Consider the following 16939-nt stretch of genomic DNA (forward strand, 5'->3'; position numbering starts at 1 on the left):
ATGGTCCTTAAAACATAGCTCATTCCACTTTTGTGCTTGAACTTTACATCACTAGTGTCTTTCTTGTCATTAAGTTTTCAGGTTAAATGTCACCATCTCTAAAAAGAGCTCTCATGACCACTCAATCTGAAGTAGTGTTATAAATGAAAATTTCATTTAAAAATTACCCAGAGAGTTGTAAGAATATACCAATGAAAATGTTTCCATACTAAGGGGTTGTTACTTTTTTAGGTGGGCTACAAGTATTAAAACAGGAAAGGATTTAACTGTAAATCAAGTGGCTATTGGGTTAGTTGAGAAAAATTTTGCCAACACTCTGGTGTGTTTGAGGTTTACTGTACTTCTTGAACTTTAAATCTGTTTAGAAGTCAGAAAATAATTCAGGATCAGTCCTGAGCATGGACACGTTGCTTGATTTGGTTTCTGCAGTGAGAGGTACTCATCTTAAGCCTTGAATTTAGAGAGGTGCTTTAGTGCTTTGAAAAGGATAACAAAAATTGCTTTACCTCAAAAATAAATGCTTCTCTTTGCTTAGCTGTCTCCAGAGCCCTCTACAGGAGTTAATTAGACTAAAGAGATAATTAGGGTTTAGGAAGGGAAAATAGAAATTAAATGACTGGCAGATAAGGAGTTTTGTGGAGGTTTTCTCTCTCTCTCTCTCTCTCTCTCTCTTTCTTTTTTCTCCCTCCCTCCCTTTATGCCTCCCTTCCTCCCTGCCTGCTTTTCTGTCTCTCTTTTCTTTCTTTCTCTTTTCTTCCTTCCTTCCTTCCTCCCTCCCTCCCTCCCTCCCTTTCTTTCTTTCTTTTTCTTTCTTTCTCTCTTTCTTTCCCTCTTTCTTCTTTCTTCCTCCCTCCCCGCCCCCAACTCTCTCTCTCTCTCTCTCTCTCTCTCTCTCTCTCCTTCTTGGTAGCCTCCGGAGATAGAAAGCACAAGAGGGTCTTGGGGCTCTGTTCATATGTTTGTTATTAAAGAGTTGAAATTTGCTGAAGAAGGTTATTTAGCAGCTCAGATAGTCTTTTTGCCTTCTAATTTCCTTTGGTTTGGAAGTAATAGGGACAGACATCAGACTGGATTATCCTGTTTTGAGGGAAGGATATAGAAGCATTTCATCCTCTCAGGGAAACATCTCTTCTCATTCACAGCAGTAACAATCTCTCCAATTTACTGAATACTCTCTCTACATCAGAACTGCGCCAAGCTCTTTGCAAAGCCTGTTAGATATATTGGCTTTAATTCAATGCTCACAATTATATGGAGTTGATATTATCATCTGCATTTTATAAGCCCCCAAACCAAGACTTAAATATCTTTTATAACTTGCCCCAAAGCACTCAGCTAATACAAGGATGTTGCAGACTGAATCCATTTTATCTGTACTTGAGGCACTTGGTGTAACCATTTCACTACATTGCTTCATGTCTATGTCAATCCAGTGTATTAATTAAAGTTCCCAGGGGCGCCTGGGTGGCGCAGGCGGTTAAGCGTCCGACTTCAGCCAGGTCACGATCTCGCGGCCCGTGAGTTCGAGCCCCGCGCCAGGCTCTGGGCTGATGGCTCAGAGCCTGGAGCCTGTTTCCGATTCTGTGTCTCCCTCTCTCTCTGCCCCTCCCCCGTTCATGCTCTGTCTCTCTCTGTCCCAAAATAAATAAACGTTAAAGTTCCCACAGTTTATTTTTCTAGATCACAAGCATGTTTGTATGAGAGGCAGGGGAGAACAAAGATCATGCTCCAAAAGACTGAATAGCCTTGAGAACATGAGGGGGTATTTGCGGTCATGGCATGGGATAACTCCTATCCTTGTGCACATCCTTGCATGTAACATCATAACAACTAACTACAACAGACTGGACAGAGCCATTTCCCATAAATCAACTGACTTCTGACTTCTCTATTCTTTCCTGTGTGTGTGTGTGTGTGTGTGTGTGTGTGTGTGTACATGTACCTGGGTGTATAAATTTAATTACACTAATTGCCATTTAAATCCGAGTGGAAAATAGCAGGCATTATGACACAACAAAAAAAGATGACGTTGGAGCCACACAAGGTTGGGACTCTACTCCATGACCTTAAAATGTGACCTTGCGTAAATCACTTCCCCTCCTAGAAGCACATCTCCTGAGGAGCACAATAGGAGGCTGGAGAAGATGATCACCAAGGCCACATTTCAGTTTTCAAAGTCTGGAGAGCATGAAGTGGGCAGGTGGTGTGCACGTAAGCTCCACTCCGCTCAGGCCCCAGGTCTTCCTCACCAGTCTCTTTGATCACTGGTTCAGCTGTGATCTTTATTTTCATCACATCTTTTATTTGCTCTTAAAGAACATGTTTGCTCTGATTCTTCCCCTTCCATCTTCTTGTCTTAATAGTTTGAGTAAAACTAACTTCATTATTTTAGCTCTGTGAAAGTTTTGTCAGTCAATTGCAATCGATGTCATTTTTATAAGAACCTTCTCTAAAGCTTGCTGCCACCCTTCTTTGGAGTTCCTTTAGTTGCTTCCCTTTGCTTTGGTTCTCCAGACACTTCTTTTGGGTCCCTTCCCTTCCTTCTGGAATGGCTTAGCCTTCCTCACTCCCCTTTACTCACTACTTTCTGCCTTCTGTTTTCATCCTTCAGACATCCTCATAAAGTAAAAAGCCTAGTTTGTTTTTGCCCCAGAGTTAATAGTCCATAAGTATTAAGAAACAGTAATCATATCTGACTGCTGTGTATATCTTTCTAAAAATTAATGTTTTGAGCTTTCCTAAGTTAGTGGATGTTCTCTTTAAAATGAGAAAGCAAAAACAAACCAAACTCCATTATAAGGTTTTGGGTTTTTTAGTACCCTATGAGGGGGAAATATTTTATCATAGGACTAAAGATGTAAATACTTTTGTAAATATGCTGCTCACAAGTTCATTCATGATAGAATTATCATAGATTTTAGCGAAAGAAAATCCTTAGTTCAAGTGTCAACTTCACTGTTCACTGTCTAAGACCTTGACAATTTCAAAACCCACAAATTTCAAAACATGTTAAGGAATGTAGTCCCAGGACTTCCAAGATAAGCCTGCTGGCTGAGAATAGGGGGAAAAAGGGAAACAGAAATAACATTTCAGTGGGCTAATTCTCTGGTGGTATTCTCAAAGAATCTGTAAGTCTACTCTTGAGACATTCTTCCTAGTCTGAAATTAAATCACTTTACAGGTATTTTACCACTGTATTGGGAGTGGATAAGAACTCTTTCACATATACCTAGGACTCCCCCCATTTATTTGGTGATAAGTCATTTCACAATACATTATTTTAGAGGTGTCTAATGGTATGGTATGAATAGGTAAGAACCAAATAGCCAGGCACTGTTGAGATAAAATCAGGATACATGCAGTTGATTTTTTTTAACTTCATGAATTCTCTGGAATGTCTGCTTAATACCAGACCTTAATAGCTCTTGAGGATGCAGTGATGAATAATACAAATATCCTTCCCTCCTGGAGTTTACATTTAAGCTCTGCACTGGTGTTAAGGTCAAACCAGATCAGGATAGGTCACAATGCTTCCAGGTTCGTGCTCATAAACAAACAATTACCCATAAAGTGACTGAGCATCAACTTCAGGGATGCAGCCTTTCCAAGGCCCCAAAGGGGTACTGTTGCTGGGCTCACATCCTCATGTTATTTTTATTAAAGTTTTTTTATTTGGGATAATTATAGATTCACATGCAGTTATAATAAATAACACAGAGAGAACCTGTGCTTCCTTCACCCAGTTTCCTTCCATGGTAACATCTTGCAAAGCAATACAATACACTGATCTTATTCACATTTCACCAGTTGTATGTGTATTCATGTGTGTGTGTGTGTGTGTGTGTGTGTGTGTGTGTGTGTGTGCACATGCTGAGTTCTATGCAATTCTATCACATATGTAGGTTTCCGTATTCCCCGTCACAGTCAAGGTGCACTTTGTAACAATACCCACTTCCCTTCTATACCCACTCCTGGGAACCGCTCATCTGTTCTGCATCTCTATTGCTATTTCAAGATTGTTATACAAATGGAACCATACAGAATGTTCCTTATGGGATCCACATTTTTTTTTCTTTTTAAACTTAGCTTCATTCCCTCAGTATACATCTAAGTCAGTGCATCTTTCAACAGTTCATTGCTTCATATTGGTGAATGTTGTTGAGTTTTTGGTGTTTATCTTAATTAATTTTGTCCTGAATATGCACATGAAGTATTCTGGATCAGAGACAGATTAACATTATTCACTTAAAAATGAAACAATGTTGTGGACACACCCACCAATTCTTACCTCTGTAACAGCATGGTAGAAGCAAGGTCGAAATTTGTATACATACAAACTCTAAAGTCTATGCCATTGAGGAAGGATGGAATAAAATAGATTTTCTGTGTGTGTGTTTGTGTGTGTGTGTATGTGCATGTGTGTGTGTGTGCACGTGTACAAGAGAAAGAGACAGCTGACTCCCTCTTTCTTCTTTTTTTTTTTTTTTTATTTTTTAAAATTTATTTTTGAAAGAGAGAGAGAGAGAGAGACAGAGCATGAGCGGGGGAGGAGCAGAGAGAGAGGGAGACACAGAATTCGAAGCAAGCTCCAGGCTCTATGCTGTCAGCACAGAGCCTGATGCGGGGCTTGAACCCATGAACCGTGAGATCATGACCTGAGCCAAAGTCGGACCGTCAACCGACTGAGCCACCCAGGCGCCCTCTCCCTCTTTCTTCTTAAAAGGAGAGAGAAAAATCTTTGCTGCTTAGAGAGAGGATGTAGAGGTCCCTGGGTTCCCACTGTAGCTTTTGTACTGTAAATATCTCTCCCCGAATGCAGATAATCTCTGGTGTCTCTGACTTTTATGACCTAGAGATATCTTCAAGTTCTGGATCTTTATTTTCTTTTGAAATGTAAATGAATACCTCTGGAGTTAGTTAGATCTCCCTGGGGTTCCTGCACTATCTTGACGGTTGTAAATTAAGTTCTCAAGGCTTGCTCAGCTCCGGATCTCATGTTTTCAGCCAAATGTATTCAGAGAGCCCCAACTCTGCAGACACATAAAAATATTTTATCTACAACCAGCGGGGGTATTCCATGTTATTAACATACGTCAGTTTGTTTCACCAACTGAAGGACATTGGGGTTGTTTCCCTTTTCTGGCTATTACAAATGAAGCTGTAATGTATATTCAGGTATAGGTTTTTATAGGAACATAAGTTTTCATTTCTCTGGTATAAATGCCCAAGAATACAATTGCTAAGTCATATGGTAATTTCATGTTTAGTTTTATAAGAAACTGCCAAACTGTTTTCCAGAGTGGCTGTACCATTTTACCTTCCATATATTTTTAGAAAATATTTTTACCACATGTAATTTAGACTGCTGTCTCCAACTCACATCTTATCACATGTTCCCCTCATGTTGAGAGCAGTGGAGTGACTATAGAGAATTTTGTGATCTAGCTAAAGGGAAAGTGAATGATACTTTTAGATTGAGTTTAGTGAAATATCATTATACAGCTCAAAATTATATGCACATATAGTGAGATATTCCCAGCCCAGTGTAGGAATGACTTCTAGGAATACTTTTACTGCTCTGTATCAACTCCATCAGTGATTTAAAATGAAGGTGCACAATAGGAGCCTATTCCACGCACCAAAAGTATGTGTAGGATAGAACAGAACTAAAGTTTGATTCATACACAGAGAGCCAAGAGTTAGTTTGTGGAAAGTTCTTCCAAATATTGTATATATATTAAGACACTACAGATTTTCCTAAAATTGACAACATACCTAAAATCTTATGACTCTAAATTTTTTGTCATATAATGAATTGAGAATGTGAATTATACTTTTATTTACATATTTTTAAAGTTTATTTATTTACTTTGAGAGAGAGAGAGAGCACACAAACAGGGAGAGAGGGAGAGAAGGAGAGAGAGAGAGAATCCCAAGCAGGCTCCATGTTGTCAGCACAGAGCCCATTTCGGGGCTTGATCTCAGGAACTGTGAGCATGACCTGAGCTGTTTTGGCTCAGTGTGGAGCCTGCTTGGGATTCTCTCTCTCCCTCTCTCTCTCCGCCCCTCCCTGTTCACACACTCTCACTCTTCCTCTCAAAATAAATAAACATTTAAAAAGTATCAGTAATACGAAACAAATTCAAATAAACTATACTAGATAAAACACTGTTTTTCTTTTATTCACTCTATAGGAAAAGAATAAAATTTTACTCATACCAAGATACAGAGAGCTTATAGATATTTACACAGTATAAAGGTATGTCAGGTAGGTAATTAATGAAAATATCATCGGTGTTTTTTGTTTGTTTTTGGTGACTTTTTTCAGTCTTATTAGTTAGCTTTTTCTAATTTGCAATTTGTTCTAAGTTATTTTCTCTTTCTAATTTTATATTAAATTGCATACATCATTTTGTATTCATAATTGCCTATTCTCTTTCTTAAAACAGCCCCCAAATTACATAAACTTTAGGCCTCACAAGACCTGAATTCACCCTGCTTATAATGTCCAATTTTTCAAGAACAAATAAATATTCAAATTTGACCCCCAAATGGCCAGCATTAAGTAGACACATGAATTATTCCAGATTTCCTTAATAATTACACAAGTGAGAGATGGGGACCTTAGCATCCCAACATACTTCTGAGAATAGGTAAACACAGCCACTCCAAAAAAATCTACAGTGGGAATTCCTAAAGAAAATTCATAAGTTTATAAGAAACAATATTATTACTACTAGCATTGTTATAAAATGCTTTGAATTATTAACATTTATTATATATATTTTTTACTTTAAAGTTTACTTTTTATTTTTATTTAATTTAATCCTTTAAGAAACTCTCTGGAGTAGTAATAACAGGATATTATAATTAAATATTCATTTTACATGTAAGAAAAAGAATTTCAGCATGATTGAATGACTTTCCTTTGGTCACAGAATTAATATGGAACAACAAAGAAATGATTTCAAGGCTCTTGGTTCCAAAGCTAATGCTTAATTCATTATTCCTCATTGGCTACATACAGGAGAAGACAGGCTCACTGCCAACACCATGACAGATAATAAACCAAATATAAGGTGAATATCTTTAATTGAAAATGCTGAATTTATCTTTTAGAATAAATGTCAAAGTTGACCCTGGTGCAAGACTAAATTTACTTTTAGAGTTATTAATGTTAAATGAAGCAAGTAAAATATGGTGTTAATTACAGTCTAAAACCATGTCAAACTGTATATTGGAGATGACTGAACTAATTCATAGGATTTCATTAAGATCTTAGATAATTTTAATATGAAATAGAAAGATAAAGGAAACTCATCATCATCTTAGTGGATCAATGGAATTATTTTTTCACTAAGCCACTCTCCATTCATATATATACAGTTTGAGAAGTGATTCATTTTTCCTTTCTCTGTATTTGCTTTCTTTGTACTACCATTATATTTATCACATCCTGGTCTATATTATATATTCTTCAACTACTCATTAATTTAACAAATATTTATTGAGCATTTACCATGCCCCAAGCACTTTATTAGGCACTGAGATAGAGATGTGAAATGAAAGAACAAAAATTAAGTGTCTATATTTCTTTCTTCATCATGAAACAAGAGCCCCTGTGAACTGGGACCATGCCAGCCTCCAGACTTAGTGTCAAAATTTATCTGAATATCTAAAATCAATTAAAGTGCCAGATATTGAGCTGGACTCCATGAGTTGAGGACAAGGTTGAATTGAAAAGGAGAAATATTTTAAGAGAAAAAAATAGCTTTCATTGTTTTAAGGTCTTTCCATACATAATTCATACGACATCCCCAAGCAGAAAGTAACAGTACCATCCCTATTTTGTGATAAAGAAGATAGAGGTTAAATGACTTGCTTAAGGTCAAACAACCTTGTGAGCTGTATAGGCAGTATTTGAGTTCAGAAGTCCATGCTTTTATCCATATCTTATCTAAATTGTAGATGACAGTGTGAGAACAAAACTTTTTTTTAACTTTATTTTTTATTTTTAAAAATTTACATCCAAATTAGTTAGTATATAGTGAAGCAATGATTAGTAGATTCCTTAATGCCTCTTACCCATTTAGCCCATCCCCCCTCCCACAACCCCTCCGGCAACCCTCAGTTTGTTCTCCATATTTATGAGTCTCTTCTGTTTTGTCCCCCTCCCTGCTTTTATATTATTTTTGTTTCCCTTCCCTTATGTTCATCTGTTTTGTCTCTTAAAGTCCTTATGAGTGAAGTCATATGATTTTTGTCTTTCTCTGACTAATTTCACTTAGCATAATACCCTCCAGTTCTATCCACGTAGTTGCAAATGACAAGATTTCATTCTTTTTGATTGCCAAGTAATACTCCATTGTATATATATACCACTTCTTTATCCATTCATCCATCGATGGACATTTGGGCTCTTTCCTTACTCTGGCTATTATTGTTAGTGCTGCTATAAACATGGGGGTGCATGTGTTCCTTCGAAACAGCACACCTGTATCCTGTGGAGAAACGTCTAGTAGTGCAATTGCTGGGTCATAGGGTAGTTCTACTTCTAGTTTTTTGAGGAGCCTCCACACTGTTTTCCAGAGTGGCTGCACCAGCTTGCATTCCCACCAACAATGCAAAAGAGATCCTCTTTCTCCGCATCCTTGCCAACATCTGTTGTTGCCTGAGTTGTTCATGTTAGACATTGACAGGTGTAAGGTGGTATTTCATTGTGGTTTTGATGGAAATTTCCCTGATGATGAGTGATGTTGAGCATTTTTTCATGTGTTGGTTGGCCATCTGGATGTCTTCTTTGAAGAAGTGTGTATTCATGTCTTTTGCCCATTTGTTCACTGGGTTATTTGTTTTTTGGGTGTTGAGTTTGATAAGTTCTTTATAGATTTTGGATAATAACCCTTTACCTGATATGTCATTTGTAAATATCTTCTCCCATTCTGTCAGTTGCCTTTTAGTTTTGCTGATTGTTTCCTTCGCTGTGCAAAAGCTTTTTATTTTGATGAGGTCCCAGTAGTTCATTTTCACTTTTGTTTCCCTTGCCTCCTGAGACTTGTTGAGTAAGAAGTTGCTGCAGGCAAGATCAAAGACATTTTTGCCTGCTTTCTCCTCAAGGATTTTGATGGCTTCCTGTCTCACATTGAGGTCTTTCATCCACTTTGAGTTCATTTTTGTGTATGGTGTAAGAACGTGGTCCAGGTTCATTCTTCTGCATGTCGCTGTCCAGTTTTCCCAGCACCACTTGCTGAAGAGACTGTCTTTATTCCATTGGATATTCTTTCCTGCTTTGTCAAAGATTAGTTTGCCATACGTTTGTGGGTCCGTTTCTGGGTTCTCTATTCTATTCCATTGATCTGAGTGTCTGTTCTTGTGCCAGTACCATACTGTCTTGATGATTACAGCTTTGTAGTATAGCTTGAAGTCTGGGATTGTGATGCCTCCTGCTTTGGTTTTCTTTTTCAATATCACTTTGGCTATTTGGGGTCTTTTCTGGTTCCATACAAATTTTAGGATTATTTGTTCTAGCTCTGTGAAGATTGCTGGTGTTACTTTGATAGGGATCGCATTAAATATGTACATTGCTTTGGGTAGTACTGACATTTTAACAATATTTGTTCTTCCTATCCAAGGCATGGAATCTTTTTCCATTTCTTTGTGTCTTCTTCAATTTCTTTCATGAGCTTTCTATAGTTTTCAGTGCATAGATTTTTCACCTCTTTGGTTAGATTTATTCCTAGGTATTTTATGGGTTTTGGTGCAACTGTAAATGGGATCGATTCCTTGATTTCTCTTTCTGTCGCTTCATTGTTGGTGTATAGGAATGCAACCGATTTCTGTGCGTTGATTTTATATCCTGCAACTTTGCTGAATTCATGAATCTCTTCTAGCAGTTTTTTGGTGGAATCTTTTGGGTTTTCCGTATAGAGTATCATGTCATCTACAAAGAGTGAAAGTTTGATCTCCTCCTGGCCAACTTGGATGCCTTTTATTTCTTTGTGTTGTCTGATTTCAGAGGCTAAGATTTCCAATGCTATGTTGAATAACAGTGGCAAGAGTGGACATCCCTGTCTTGTTCCTGACCTTAGAGGGAAAGCTCTCAGTTTTTCCCCATTGAGGATATTAGCGTTGGGTTGCTCGTATATGGCTTATATCATCTCGAGGTATGATCCTTCTATCCTTACTTTGTTGAGGGTTTTTATCAACAAAGGATGCTGTATTTTGTCAAATGCTTTCTCTGCATCTATTGAGAGGATCATATGGTTCTTGTCCTTTCTTTTATTGATGTGATGAATCATGTTAATTGTTTTGCGGATATTGAATCAGCCCTGCATCCCAGGTATAAATCCCACTTGGTCGTGGTGAATAATTTTTTTAATGCATTGTTGGATCCGGTTGGCTAATATCTTGTTGAGGATTTTTGCATCCATGTTCATCAGGGAAATTGGTCTCTAGTTCTCCTTTTTAGTGGGGTCTCTGTCTGGTTTTGGAATCAGCGTAATGCTGGCTTCATAGAAAGAGTTTGAAAGTTTTCCTTCCATTTCTATTGTTTGGAACAGTTTAAAGAGAATAGGTGTTAACTCTTCCTTAAATGTTTGGTAGAATTCCCCTAGAAAGCCATCTGGCCCTGGACTCTATTTTTTGGCAGATTTTTGATTACTAATAAGATTTCCTTACTGGTTATGGGTCTGTGCAAATTTTCTATTTCTGCCTGTTTCAGTTTTGGTAGTGTATATGTTTCTAGGAATTTGTCCATTTCCTCCAGATTGCCCATTTTATTGGCATATACTTGCTTACAATATTCTCTTATTATTGTTTTTATTTCTGTTGTGTTGGTTGTGATTTCTCCTCTTTCATTCTTGAATTTACATATTTGGGTCCTTTCCTTTTTCTTCTTGATCCAAGTGGCTAGTGGTTTATCAATTTTGTTAATTCTTTCAAAGAACCAGCTTCTGGTTTCATTGAGCTGTTCTACTGTTTTGTTTTTTTGTTTTTTGTTTTTTTTTTTGGTTTCAATAGCATTAATTTCTGCTGTAATCTTTATTATTTTCTGTCTTCTGCTGGCTTTTGGGTTTTATTTGCTGTTCTTTTTCCAGCTCCGTAAGGTGTAAGGTTAGGTTGTGTATCTGAGATCTTTCTTCCTTCTTTAGGAAGGCCTGGATTGCTATGTACTTTCCTCTTATGACCGCCTTTGCTGCATCCCAGAGGTTTTGTGTTGTGGTGCTATCATTTTCATTGACTTCCATATATTTTTAATTTCTCCTTTAACTGCTTGGTTAGCTCATTCATTCTTTAGTAGGATGTTCTTCAGTCTCTAAGTATTGTTACCTTTTCAAATTTTTTCTTGTGGTTCATTTCGAGTTTCATAACGTTGTGGTCTGAAAATATGCAGGGTATGATCTTGATCTTTTTGTACCTGTTGAGGACTGATTTGTGTCCCAGTATTTGGTCTGTTCTGGAGAAAGTTCCATGTGCACTGGAGAAGAATGTATATTCTGCTTTAGGATGAAATGTTCTAAATTATCTTTTAAGTCCATCTGGTCCAGTGTGTCATTCAAAGCCATTGTTTCCTTGTTGATTTTTTGATTAGATGATCTGTCCATTGCTGTGAGTGTGGTGTTGAAGTCTCCTACTATTGTGGTATTACTATCAATGAGTTTCTTTATGTTTGTGATTAATTGATTTATATTTTTGGGTGCTGCCACATTTGGCGCATAAATGTTTACAGTTGTTAGGTCTTCTTGGTCTATAGACCCCTTGATTATGATATAATGTCCTTTCGCATCTCTTGATACAGTCTTTATTTTAAAGTCTAGATTGTCTGATATAAGTGTGGCTACTCCAGCTTTCTTTTGTTTACCATTAGCATGATAGATGGTTCTCCATCCCCTTATTTTCAATCTGTAAGTGTCTTTAGGTCTAAACTGGGTCTCTTGTAAATAGCATATAGATGGATCTTGTTTTCTTATCCATTCTGTTACCCTATGTCTTTTGATTGGAGCATTGAGTCCATTGACATTTAGAGTGAGTACTGGAAGATATGAATTTATTGCCATTATGATGCTTATAGAGTTGGAGTTTCTGGTGGTGTTCTCTGATCCTTTCTAATCTTTTGTTGCTTTTGGTATTTATTTATTTACATATATATTTTTTCATCTTTTCTCTCCTTAGAGAGTCCCCCTTAAAATTTCTTGCAGGGCTGGTTTAGTGGTCACAAACTCCTGTAATTTTTGTTTGTCTGGGAAACTTTTTCTCTCTCCTTCCATTTTGAATGACAGCCTTGCTGGTTAAAGAATTCTTGGCTGCATATTTTTCTGATTCACTACACTGAATATATCCTGCCCCTCCTTCCTGGCCTGCCAAGTTTCTGTGGATAGGTCTGCTGCAAACCTGATCTGTCTTTCCTTGTAAGTTAGGGACTTTTTTTCCATTGCTGCTTTCATGATTCTCTCCTTGCCTGAGTATTTTGTGAATTTGACTATGATTTGCATTGTTGATGGTCGGTTTTTGTTGAATCTAATGAGAGTCCTCTGTGCTTCCTGGATTTTGATGTCTGTGTCTTTCCCCAGGTTAGGAAAGTTTTCTGCTATGATTTGCCTACATAACCCTTCTACCCCTATTTCTCTCTCTTTCTCCTCTGGGACCCCTATGATGCTGGGGAACCCCTATGGTTCCTTTTTAATGAGTCACTGATTTCTCTAATTTTTTTTTTTTTTTAGTATTTTTTAAAGTTTATTTATTTTTCACAGAGAGAGAGAGAGAGAGAGAGAGAGAGAGAGAGCGTGAACGGGGGAGGGTCAGAGAGAGGGAGACACAGAATCCAAAGCAGGCTCCAGGCTCTGGCCCTCAGCACAGAGCCCAACATGGGGCTCGAACTCACAGACTGCGAGATCATGACCTGAGCGAAAGTCGGATGCTCAACCAACTGAGCCACCCAGGTGCCCCCGATTTCTCTAATTCTTAAATCGTGCTTTTTTGCCTTAATCTCCCTCTTTTTTTCTGCTTCATTAAGTTTGTCCTCTATATCGCTGATTCTCTGTTCTGCCTCATCCATCCTTGCTGCCGCTGTATCCATCCATGATTGCAGCTCAGTTAGAGCATTTTTAATTTCATTCTGGCTATTTTTTACTTGTTTTATCTCTGCAGAAAGGGATTCTAATCTGTTTTCGACTCCAGCTAGTATTCTTATTAACGTGATTCTAAATTCTGATTCAGACATCTTGCTTGTGTCTGTGTTGGTTAAATCCCTGGCTGTCGTTTCTTCATGCTCTTTCTTTTGGGGTGAATTCCTTCGTTTTGTCATTTTGAAGGGAGAAAAGGAATTAATGAGGTAGAAGCATTGAAATAAAAAAAAATAAAATAAAAAAATATTAAAATTTAAAAATTAAAAACACACACACACAAAAATCGAATAGCTGATGCTAGATCCTAAGTGTGTTTTGGTCTGGCTGTAGAAAGTGGTTTGAAAGATTAGAGAAACAACAAAAAAAGGGGGGGTGGGAGAGAAAAAAAAGAAATCTGTTGAGAATTTGAAAAAATGAATACACTAAAGTAGACTAAGATATACAAAATTAGAGAATGTAGTAGAAAAAAATTATAGAAAAATATTTTTAATAAAAATTAAAAAGAAATATTAATTTTTTTGTTTTTCTGTATTTAAGACAAAAGAAAAGAAATGAAAAAGAGAAAAAAGATAAAAAAAGAAATCGTTTGAAAATTTGAAAAAGTGAATACACTGTAGTAGACTGAAATAAAATGATGGGAGTAAGATAGAATTTGAAAAAATTTACATAAAAGCAAAAAAAAATATAGTAATAAAAATTAAATAAATATATTTTAAAAATGAAAGTAAAAATGAAGTTTTTCTCTTTCTGCATTCAAGAAAAAGAAAAGAAATGAAAAAGAGAAAAAAAGAAAAAGAAAGAAAAAAGGAAACTGTTTGAAAATTTGAAAAGGTGAGTACACTGAAGTAGACTAAAATAAAATGATGGAAGTAAAGTAGAATTTGAAAAAAATTTACACAGAAGTAAAAAATGTAGTAATAAAAACTAAAGGCAGAGATGTTTAAGAAAAATTGAAAATGAAAATGAGTTTTTTCTCTTTCTGTATTTAAGAAGAAGAAAAGAATTGTAAAAGAGAAAAAGAAAAAAGAAAAGAAAGAAAATTGAATAGATGAAACTGCTAACAGATTGAAGTGGGACTGAAATTGCTTTGTTCCCCTAGAAGTCAGTCTATGTAGCTCTTTATAGTCCATAAATTAAGCCGGTGGGGAGACTTGTGTTCTTGAAGAGTGAAGTTGGCCCAGTTGGTCAGGGCTCAGTGTAACAGCTCTGCTCTCCCCTAGATGGCGCTGCTAGCCTACTGGGGGTGCATTGTTGCGGTGCTGGTTGGTGCGCATGCGCATCTGCGGGAGCGGTGAAAACTGGCGCCATCCAGCCACCCAGTCTGTTCTCCCAGATCAGCAATCACGCACCTGTCCTCTGTCTTCAGCTCTCATCCACTCCCCGCTTTTTCACTCTCCATGACCAGGCCCCCGGCAGTACCTCTCTCCTGAGTTTTGTCTCAGATGCGGCTGTTTTCCCCAGCCCCTTACTTCCGAAGGACTGCGGCTTTGACCCGTTCCGCCCCTCTGCGGGAGGGTTTCACTGAGCAATGGCCAAATGAGCAAAGGCCGAATATCGGCTGCACCCAGGAACGCCCGCTGGACCCTGCTGCTGCTGGTGCCCTGAGACTGCGGCCAGGTGCCATCCCGCCCCAGAAAAAGTTCATGAGATAGTGTAGCAGCAGCATTTCAGGGATTATGGAAAATCACCACACACATCTGGCACCAGGCTTCACCCTCGACGACCTTGCCCCAGCACCAGTGAATGTGGCCGTTTTCTGGGGTCTGTTGGGACCAGGTGGCTTCAACTGTCTCTACCAAATGTCCTTCCAGCAGTGGAACCGCTTTTCCCTGTGTGGCCTGAGAACCTCCCGGACCCCACTCTGCTCCTGGGGATTCGTCCTTCCCACCAGAGCACCGCCAGGTATGGGGTTGCGGGGTTGCAGCTTTTGCGCTCCCCTTGTTTACAGTCTTAATGGAATTGAAACCCTTTCCTTTCTCCTTTCTCCCTTTTTAGTTTAGTCCCTGCGGCTGTTTCCAATTTTCCACTGTCTCTCCAGCTGCTTTTGGGGAGGGCTGCTTTTCCCGTATTCTCCCCCACCCCCAGTCTCCGTCCTCTCTCCACCTGCAAAAGCGGCTCCCTGCCCGCTGCCGGCTTCTCTTTCCCCAAGTTCACCTCTCTGCGCCACGTACCTGCTGAATTCTGTGGTTCAGGTTGTGCAGATTGTTGTGTTAATCCTCTGATCAGTTTTCTATGTGTAGAGCATGGTTTAGTGTTGGTCTGGCTGTATTTCATGGGTGTGAGACACAGAAAAACTTCCATGCTGTTCCGCCATCTTGGCTCCTCCCTCAGAGAACAAAACTTCTAAATTGTCAGTGATGAAAGGTTTGACTCCGTTGACATATGTAGCTTAATTTACTGGCCAAAAGGAATTATCCCATAATTAGGCTGTTAGGATTTTAGAATACGACTTTGGGAGTATGCACAAGCTGGAAAGTTTCAAGCAGCCTAACTATGGATAAGAGATAATCATAAAATGTTGACATCTACATGTAAAACATCCTATGTATCAGGCATTTCTTTAATCACTCAGTTTGCAAAACCTGCCTGCATACTATGTTTCCATCTTTGTTTATATCCACTTGCTTTCTAAACAAGCGTTTAAAGGGAAATTCTCAAAAACAAATCTGGAAGCAAGTTGCCTTTGACAAATGGCTGATGTTGATTTAACTGAGACCTAATTTTTATTAAGCTATAGAACATTTCTATAGAATTTTTTCTAAGCAGAAGTTTTCAAGGTGGTTCCTGCTGTCAAACTATTAGACACAGTAGATTTTCCAAGTCTTCATTAAAACCTTTGAGATTACCCCCTTATCTGTTTGATCACATTTTCTAGAGTCTCAGTAATTTTATTGTTGTGGTAACTCATTTTTTTTTAAAGTGTAGTTGACACACAATGTTACATTAGTTTCTGTTGTACCACACAGTGATTTGACAACCCCATATATTATGCTATGCTTAGCACAAGCGTAGCTACCATCCATCTCTTAATAGGGCACTTTCAGATTTGACTTGGAATCAATGTCCTTCCTTGAGGAGGTGATTCTTGAGGACAAGAACCATATTCCACTAATCTCTGTATTCATGGCACCCAGCACAAGGGGTGGATTCAAAAAATATTTGTTTAAATTATTGAAAATGCCATCAAGGTTGGCAATCATGAGTTCGTGAGTGACAAAGAAGTGATGGGGTGGGGGGCAATGGAAAGCGGGAGGCTGGCACTGTAATTTTGGAGTCAGAGTTTTCGCAGAACACCTATGGAGGGAATTAGCATTAGCAGTGTATAGTGCTCTCTCTGTAATTGAAAATCAGTGCTTTTTGATTCGCTATCCCCTTATTGTCATTAGAAGCTTGTGCTGCTTCATCATTTAGAGCAATTAAATACCATGAAAGGTTTCACCCTTTTGGCAGAGCAAGCTCTTTTCAATGTTTCTATACTTTATCTTAAGCTTTCAACCAATAGAGTTGGTGGGAGAGTATCTCCTTATTAGGCTTTATTAACTTCAAGGCTGGAACATTTTGTTCAACTGAGAATTTTTACTGGGAGTTTGAATTTCAATCTCTTTTTATTCTCATTTCATACTATTCAAGATTCAGGATTCTTTTTTTTTCCCTGATCCCATATGACCCTTGATCTCAAGTCCCTTTGATCTTTGCTTGAAAACCTACAATACCTTGGCCAGTTCTTTTCTGGCTATGGTCAGTCAGAAGTAACCAACATATACAAAACTTTCACTCTTTCCAGAAATCTCTCTAGAATCATGGCTCTGAGAATC

At 38.1% G+C, this 16939-nt stretch overlaps 1 long non-coding RNA gene across 1 annotated transcript in view; it reads left to right on the forward strand.

The window, feature by feature from the left end:
- LOC123601502 overlaps nt 1-6539 on the forward strand; it is a 222646-nt gene extending 216107 nt beyond the window's left edge. Inside the window, exon 9 of the long non-coding RNA XR_006714138.1 lies at nt 6195-6539. This is a non-coding gene — a long non-coding RNA (uncharacterized LOC123601502). The remainder of the gene's footprint in view (nt 1-6194) is intronic.
- Nucleotides 6540-16939: the final 10400 nt, after the last annotated feature.

Source organism: Leopardus geoffroyi, chromosome D1, assembly GCF_018350155.1.
Source record: "Leopardus geoffroyi isolate Oge1 chromosome D1, O.geoffroyi_Oge1_pat1.0, whole genome shotgun sequence".
NCBI lineage: Eukaryota > Metazoa > Chordata > Mammalia > Carnivora > Felidae > Leopardus > Leopardus geoffroyi.